The following is a 9,322-nucleotide window of genomic DNA, read 5'->3' on the forward strand; positions in this document are numbered from 1 at the left end:
TATAAAAAGCGTGACTGTCAGCTATGAGCAAATTTAACACTCAGAAATCCTTATGGAATTGACTGCAAATATACAGGAAGTTACTACATGAAAACTCTAACTGCATCTGGACCTATATCTTGACTATTCTGATTTTACATAAAGATAACCAAACTTTTCTCAAATTAAAAACAAACAAAAATTAAAGCCCAAGTTTTTTGTATGTGTTTTTTTTCATATTATCTCATTTAGAGGTTTCATAGACTCCTCAAACTCAACAGGTATAAAATGGAACTCATTATCCTACCTCCCCAACCGACCTGTATTTTCAGTTCTCAAAAGTGAATGGCATCATGACAGATAAATGGAGTAGGGGTAGGAGTGGAGTAGGAGTGGGAGAAACTGGTATAAAAGTACAAGGCCTAGGATATTATTAAAAATCATCCTTAAAGATTTTTAGCTGACCTTCCCTTGCTAGAATCAGGAGAAAGTTGTTCAGCTCAGCTTAAACTTGATCTCAGTAGCACTGAATGGTATCACCTTCTACCCAATCTCTCAAGCCAGAAACCTTTCTCTTATTCCCCATATTTAATGAGTCATATTTAATGCCTGTCAGTTCTAGAGAGTTAGCATATCTCAAATCTCATGGTTCTCAGGTGTAGTCCCTGGACCAGTGGCATAAACATCCCCTGGGAACTTGTTAGAAATGCAAATTATTGTACCCTTCCTCAGACCAACTAAAACAGAAACTGAGGGGTAGGGTCTAGCAATTTGCAATTTAATAAGCCCTCCAAGTGATTTTGATACACACTCAAGTTTGAGAACCATCATTCGAATCTATGCCTTTATGGTTATTCTCATTGTTAATTACCACTTGACACTTATGATTTCTCTTCTGGACTATAGCAATAGTCTCCTATCGATTTCCTGGCCTTCAGTCTCACCCCACCAATCTATTCTCCATACTATTACCAGGGTGAACCCTCTATGTCACCAATGTGATTATTAAAATCCTTCCCTAGTCCCTCCATGCCTACAAAAGTGGCTTTTAAACTGTTCGTAGGTGAATTTGCCCCCAGACAAGACACAAGCTCAGTGGGTAGTAGTACACCGAACTTCAAATTTCACAAGTAGAGTTAGAAAACCACTGGCCTGCAGGAAAAATGAGATGCTCCTTAGGATAACATAGTTCCTCTTCATCTATCCCCAGCTTTCCTTTCCAGCCTCATCTCTTTTCATGCCTAATTTCCACATCACTCTTTAGCTGAAGACAACGATTGCAGTTCCTCTAAGAGACCAGGCTGTTTGAAGTTTCTGTGCCACTGCTTCATTAGCTTAGAACATCTGCCCATCCCCACTGCTTGTTCATCAGATACTACCAACTTATTTCCTACCTCCTACCAGTCCACACTTACAGATTGGCTCTAGTTCTAGTATATGTTCTCCATGAAACCTTTATCAGATACCTGCTTCTCATTATTCTACTAGATGGAATTGATTACCCATCCCCCCTTTGTGTCCTCATAGTAACAATAATTGTGGTGGGAGTGGTAGTTAATATTTATTGAACAATGCCTGTGTTATATGTCAGGCATTGTGCAAAATTCTTTATATGCCATGTGCATGCCATTTTAAACCTCAAAAGTCTATGAGGTATAATTATTATCCCCCTTTTAGAAGTGAGGAAACTGAAGTTTAGGAAGTTTATACTTAATTTACTTGCCCAAATTGTACAGCATATATGTGGCAGAATGGGATCATCTCATCTATTTAAACTTCAAAGCGTATGCACTTAACCTCTACAGCACAGGACCAGGCTCATAACACAAAAGTCAGGTGAGTAAGGAATAAGACAATAGTGAATGGCAGACACTATGGAACTGAAGATGGTGCACTCAAGATATAAGCAGCTAAAAAAGGAAGGGGAGGGAAGGAAAGAGAGGAAGAGTCCTGTGTTGCCAACAAAATCCATGCCAGGATAATTTATTAAGATAGTAGTGCATATATCTTTCTTGCTGCTGTAGGTGCCCCATGAAAGAAAGGTAATTTTCCACTTTTCACCTATCCACAAACCTTGCACCTTAAACATCAAGGCAGAGGGGTGTGAGACAAAGGGATAGGAAGAAGAGGTGCAAGTGGTCCATAGAAGGAGAAGGAAAGAGACTACATTCTCCCTGAGACTGGAGGTCGGAGTGACAGAGAATTGCCAGGTATTTCGGGGATCTCATAAATGGTTGTACTCCTAATGGAGGGACCTGATATGGATATCCAGGAAAAATGGTCACTAGACAAATATCCCTGTGCACAAAGATCAGCATGAGCCATGCCTTTCAGCAATCATGACTACTGACCTCTCCAAATTTTCTGTGCTGGGTAAAACCTCAGTGTTCTAGTTCCCTATCGCTACTATAATAAACTACCACAGACTTGGTGGCATAAAACAGCACAGATTTATCTTACAGTTCTAGAAGCCAGAAGCCTGAAATGGGTCTTGATGGGCTAAAATAAAGGTGTCATCAGGGCAACATTTCTTTCCAGAGGTTCTAGGGGATAATCTTTTGCCTTACCCTTTCTCACTTCTAGGGGACTACTCCCATTCTGTGGCTTGTGGCCATTGGAATGTTGAGCCAAGTTCTCATGCTGCCATCTCTCTGGTTCTCCCTTTTCTGCCCTCCTCTTCCTCTTTTAAGAACCCTTGTGATTACGTTGGGCTTACCCAGTTAACCAGGATCATCTCTCTATGTTAAAGTCAGATGAACAGCAACCTTAATTCCATCTGCACTTTTAATTCTCCTTTGCCATGTGATGCAACATATTCACAGGTTTCAAGGATGAGGACATGGGTATATTTGAGGGCAATTCTGTTTACCATGACCAGTGATTCCTGTACATTTTTTGAGGGAGAGGGCTATTTGAGAGTAAATATCTCATTGCCATACTGAGTAGGTTCCCTTATGTGAATCTTTTCTAATTTAGAAAAATAATATGAATGCTATGAGCAAATAAATTCATATGCATCCCATACCCACAACACTTGATTATTTTATTTCTCTGTATGTAGGTCAGTTCAGTCTTCACCTCTTTACCATAATCTTGGGATTAAGAACCATGTCTCTTATTGATTTTGTTTCCCTGGCACCTAGCACCATGCCTGACACACTGTAGAGACTTAATATTTGTTATAATAATAAATAAATGTAAAATGCTTCTTCTGGAAAATAACATCTATAGAGTTGTATTTGTTACTTAATTCCAAGCTGTACATATCTCGAGAACTGAATCAAGTGCTAAAAAGGGAGGGGGGGCTCAACATACAGTTTTAAAAATCCATTTAAAATAGATGTCAGTGTTATTTTTTACTCTGTCTAAAATGGAATAAAAGAAAGTTAACTGTTTCCCTAAACCATATGAATTCTTATTTACATTTTATTTCAAATGGATATGGGGAAAGTCACTTCTAAATTAACTATGGTTTATGAACTTCATTTACCACTCTTTTTTTTTTTTTTGGTTTGATCAGAATAGTCATCTTTATATAGTACTAGAATTGTTGATATTTTATTGCATTATCACATCTCATTATTATGTATTAAATGCTATTATTTATGGTCGCTACTTAATATGTTGTGAGAGAAAAAAATTATTGAAGGCTTGACATCTCAGGAACAGGCATTTTATAGTGATGAAGGACTGACTAGGAAGAGTCAATGGTGCTTCAGCTGCCCCTCAGATCATTAACTCCAAGTGGCTATTTGCTCCCAAGTACTGTCCTGTGCCCAGGTTGCTATTGCTATGTTATGTAGATGCAGGAGAATATATTTTAAACACTTTAATATAAACTCAGTGCTTATGAAGGGTGCCAGATTGAAAGCACTGGAGTCCATCCGGTTATGCACTTGGCTAGTTCCAAGTTACAGAGAGATGCTTGACCTTGCAAGAGAAAGAAAACATAACAGTTTTGTTGAACTTCAAGAGACTGACACATGAGCAGCATAGCAGCATCTCAAAGTTAAGCATTTGTATCAAGGAGGAAAATGAGACTACTAACTACACTTCCACTTGAATCTAATAATGCCAATGCTGGTGTGCCTGGGGAAGGGAGGTTGGTAGTGGTATTAGGATACACTTTTGCTTTAAGATAAAAAAATAAATGCTCCATTACCAATGCATTAAGCCACTTAAACAACAGAGTGGAGAAGTTACCTGGAGAGGACCATATCACTCATGTAGGACTGGGAGTAGAGCCCAGGTTTACTGATTGACAGGGCTTTTCTACTACGTCATGTTATCACTCCAAGGGAGGAAAAGTAGCTGCTCTCTGAATCTTTTAAATATTTAGAGCAAATTATTTTCATAAGTGTGTATTCTTTTGGCCTGTTAAGCAGTTATATTCCATTCTGACATTCACATTATTTTAAGAAGACTATTGTTTTTCAAACATTTAACCTTCTTAGTATGAAAAAATACCTCTCAGTTAATATTACATATCTGGCAGACCCACAATTCCCAAATTCAGAAAATTATTTTCACAAACCATACAATATGCAAAAATCTCAAACTCCTTCCTCAGTAAGATTCTTTTATAATCTGTCATTTTATTTTCTGATCTTAATTTTTTCCTATAGTGATCTGAACTTTTTGGCAAAAATATTCCCTTAAAGGCGGTACCTCTAGAAGAATGGCATAGTTAAAACTGACAAATCCAATTTAAATTTCCATTAAGGACTAATCTCGATTAACTAGAAACCAATTTTTAAAAATCCTTAATGTATTTGTACTATATTTTTGAAGGGCAATGCAGATTCCAAGATTTTAAAGATTTCACTTAAGTAATTTCATTGTTTTACATATTTTAGAGAAAGTATTAAGTGATTCCAAAGACTTACCACAAATTCAGATCATCCTATTGACTTTTTTACAAGTTGGGATGAGGATTCTTAATTGAATAATGATGTGTAGCATTGCCAGATATAGGTACCAATGGAGAGGGTAGGTGGGGATCAATGCTTTCTAGTCCATACTAAGTACTTCACATTGACCAATATTTTTAACAATAATGAAGATCCATGAGGGAAGTCTTTCAGGTAACTTAAAATTTCAAATACAGTTGACCCTTGAACAACAAAGGTTTGATTGCGTGGGCCCCCTTTTGCACAGATTTTTTTTTTTTAATAAATCAAGTCAGCCCTTCCCATCTCCGAGTTTCTGGTTTCACATACACAGATTCAGCCAACCGCAAATGGGAAAACAGTATTATTGGACTCTCAACAGCAGTTTTCTAGCCCTTGGTAGAAAATACTGCTTACCTTCGGGGTTGATTGAATTCATGGCTGCAAAGAGCCAACTGTAGTTAAATTTGGGGGAGTTAGAATTTATACACATATTTTTAAGCCAATTTATAATTTATTGAAATGGCAGTTACTTATGCATACTATCAATAAATTTCATTACACTGTAAAAAGCACCATCCAAAGTTCAAGTTGTAAAAATTCAGTAATGGAAACAATAGGAAAAAAAATATTCTAATTATCATAATTTTTGCCTGCGGGCCATACAGCTTTGTCCAGCAATGTCCTTAGTGATAATACAAACCATTAAAATGAGACAATTTTTCCATAATCAACCTCAATTAGATTTGGCTCATGTTCAATGAAATGTCAACTTTAATTTCTGGGAGGCTTTAAAACAGAAAAAGATAACTAATAAAACTAGTCTTCTCAGGGTCACTACCACAGGGCTCTGACTTAAGTCCTATATACTGTAATTTTGGTGTATCTAGAATTATTTGCAAATTTTTGACTGTGGAGTGGGTGGTGTGTGCCAGTAGCACTAATCCCCTGTGTTGTTCAAGAGTTAACTGTAATCTGAAATTCTCCCCCATCTTGCCATATTTTCTCACATATTCCATTTAACAGATGAGATGAATATAGAAGCAACCACTTTCTCAATATCACAGGTGAATAATACTTACACTGGTAAGTTTACCAAAAGAAAAGGCACCTAAGTAGTTGCTCAATAAATATTTGTTGAGTGTACAAATCAATAAATGAATGCAATACTGTGACAATACTGATATTTTACTACAGACTTTCCTAAAAAAATAAAACATTTATTTCGGGAGGCAAATATTTATCAATAAAATTATCTGAATGGAAGTATTTTTCCCATTGATAAGGAGAAATGCCGTATTTATTTTGCAGTCAATTAAAACTATTAAATGCTTTTGCAAACACCCTCATGGTTACTGTTGTTCTCTTGTACCCTGAAGATATTCCTATTAGTGAAGGAGTCTCTTGGTTTTAGTAGCTATATGTGGAAAATGTCACCAAATCATTCAGAGTAATAATTATGTAGGGGGGGGAGGGGGAAGGTAGATGGGGTAAAAGAGGTTAAATATGTGGTGACAGAAGGAAATCTATGGAAGGTGAATACATAGGGTAAATATATATATGCCTTACTTTTAAAAAATAAAAGAAAAAGAAAAAAGAAAAAGTAACAATTATGGAACACAGACACAAACAAGCTTATCTACATAATTGGCTAAACAAGTTTTTAAAAGCTTAAAACAAGCAATTTCATTTACATGGCACTCAATAAATTTATCTAAATAAATCAGTGGAATATTCCATTCTTTTCATTGTATAGCTATGTGTTCCATTTCCAAAGCAAATTTTAGTGTAGAATGCACATACCTTGATAGATCCAGAAATTATGGGAATCAAAAAGGAGACAGCTGAATAAAGGTCACCCTTGTAATTCCTGTAAACAAATAAGGCCAAATTATCCTTCAAACATATGTACAAGCAGGTCCAAAACAGTCCTTATATAAGGGAAAGGAAGAGACACATGTGGGGTGAGGGTGGGAGTGGGCCACAGGGTGCAAATATAAGACTTCATTTTATAATTCATAAGAAATAAAGGAGTCAGTTTCTTTAAAAGTTTGCTTGAAACTTCGAAACATTATATTAACTATGCTGCTAATAGAGACTGTCTTAATTATAGATGAGCGTACCTAGAGGACTGTGGTATTTTCACCTACAAAGACTCTTTCAGCTTAACACGATTCAATTTTTACTCAATATTCCACTCATTTTGAGACGAAATGTCCACAATTTCAAGTTTTCATCATTGTAAAAAATTTATAGTAATTGTATTTTTTATATTAAGATAATCCTTTACAGTTTACACAAAATTTTTATAAATACCTTTCATTTAATCCTCAAAACAATCTTGGTATAAAATTAGGAAACTGAAACGCAGAGAGCTTAAATGGCTTAAACAAAGTCACATACATGGTTACCAGCCGGAACTAGACTCTATGTCCCCACACTTTGGGTTAAATCATTTTCTAAGGTCCCACATGACTTCCTTTATTCAATGGTTATTAAATTGACTATATGTCTCCATATGCCACCCTTGGTACTGGGTATATGGCAGGAATTGTGCCCTATAATGATGCCCACTAATTACTCAACTTGAGAAGTATACTTTGATTTGTATAGTGACACACACACACACACACACACACACACAGTTTTAAATATACATCTGTGTGTGGTATGTGTATATATATTTTTACTGACATATAAATATGTTAACAATATATCGATAAATGAACAAAGCACAGTATAAAGTAATTGCAGTGTGAGTCTTCCTTAGGAAAAGATATATATGTAGTAAAATATATATGATTTTCTTCTTTCTGTGTATTTGCATTTTCTAATTTTTCTATAATGAATATATATTACCTATATATAAAAAAAACATATGCTTTAAATTCTTCTAAAGCCCATTTTAGAAAAGACAGTACGGTAAATTAAAGCAAAAGGAAAAGGAAAACTTTAACTTCCAATATTTTATGATTGGCATTTAATTAACTTTATGACTCCAATTTATCAATCAAATAATACCAAAACCTATTATATATACATTGATATATATATTTGAGGCAAAATCTCATTGGGTAAGGGCAAAAATATTGAAATTATTTCACAGTAAATAAGGGAGAAGATAATATCTAAATGCAATTTATTAAAAATGTAGGTCAATAACATGGTCACTTTTGACAAATATCACCAAGGTGACCTTGTAATGATAATAGAATATTATATTATTACTAATAATCTCAATTTCTGATGCACTATATATAAAGCATTCATAAAAGATTGAAGTGGTGCTCTTGATTAGTTGCAATCTAATTGCCTAATTTGAATTTTTCATCCTTCTTAATGTTGCACTCAAAAGACATAGTTCTGCTCAAGTGTTCACATGGTTCCATAATAGTGCTAAGTTAGAAACTTTCAATGAAAAATATTTCAGAAAGAAATATTAGGTCTAATACTTAGGTCTAGAGTACAAAAAATATTTCTGGCATTTTTGCCACTTATACCAGAGTGAGTCCGCACAAATTGGCTTCATAATCATAAGGCTGATTCTGCAAGGAGGGTAGCAAAAAATGCTGTAAAAAATAAACTGCCTTAGAACAAATTAGGAAGTATCACACTACCTGATATCAAACTATATTACAAGGCTACAGTAATCAAAACACCATGGTACAGGCATAAAAACAGATACACTGATCAATGGAACAGAATAGAGAGCTCAGAAGTATGCTCATATGCTCATTTAATATATGATAAAGGAGGTAAAAATATACAATGAGATAAAGACAGGCTCTTCAATAAATGGTGTTGGGAAAACTGTATAGATACATGCAAAAAATGAAATGGGACCACCTTCTTACACCATATACAAAAATAGACTCAATATGGATTAAAGACTTAAATGTAAAACCCTAGAAGAAAACTTCTAGAAGAAAACATAGGCAATAAACTCTCTGATATTGCTACCAGTAATTTCTTTTCGAATATATCTCCTTGGGCAAGGGAAACAAAAGAAAAAAGAAACAAATTGTACTATATCAAACTAAAAAGGTTTTGCACAGCAAAGGAAGCCTTCAACAAAACAAAAAGACAACCAACTGAATGGGAGAAGATATTCGCTTATGATATATCTGATAAGGAGTTAAAATCTAAAATATATAAAGAACACGTACAACTCAACAACAACAAAAAAACGCAAACAATCCAATTAAAAAATGGGCAGAAGACCTGAACGGATATTTCTCCAAAGAGGATATACTGATGGCCGACAGACATATAAAAAGATGCTCAAGGTCATTAATTATCAGAGAAATGCAAATTAAAACCACAACGAAATATCACCTCGCACTTGTCAGAATGGCTATCATCAATAAATCAAAAACAAGTATTGGCGAAGATGTGGATAAAAGAGAACCCTCATACACTGTTGGAAGAATTGCAAATTGGTACAGCCACTATGG

Source organism: Pteropus alecto, unplaced genomic scaffold (assembly GCF_000325575.1).
Source record: "Pteropus alecto unplaced genomic scaffold, ASM32557v1 scaffold116, whole genome shotgun sequence".
NCBI lineage: Eukaryota > Metazoa > Chordata > Mammalia > Chiroptera > Pteropodidae > Pteropus > Pteropus alecto.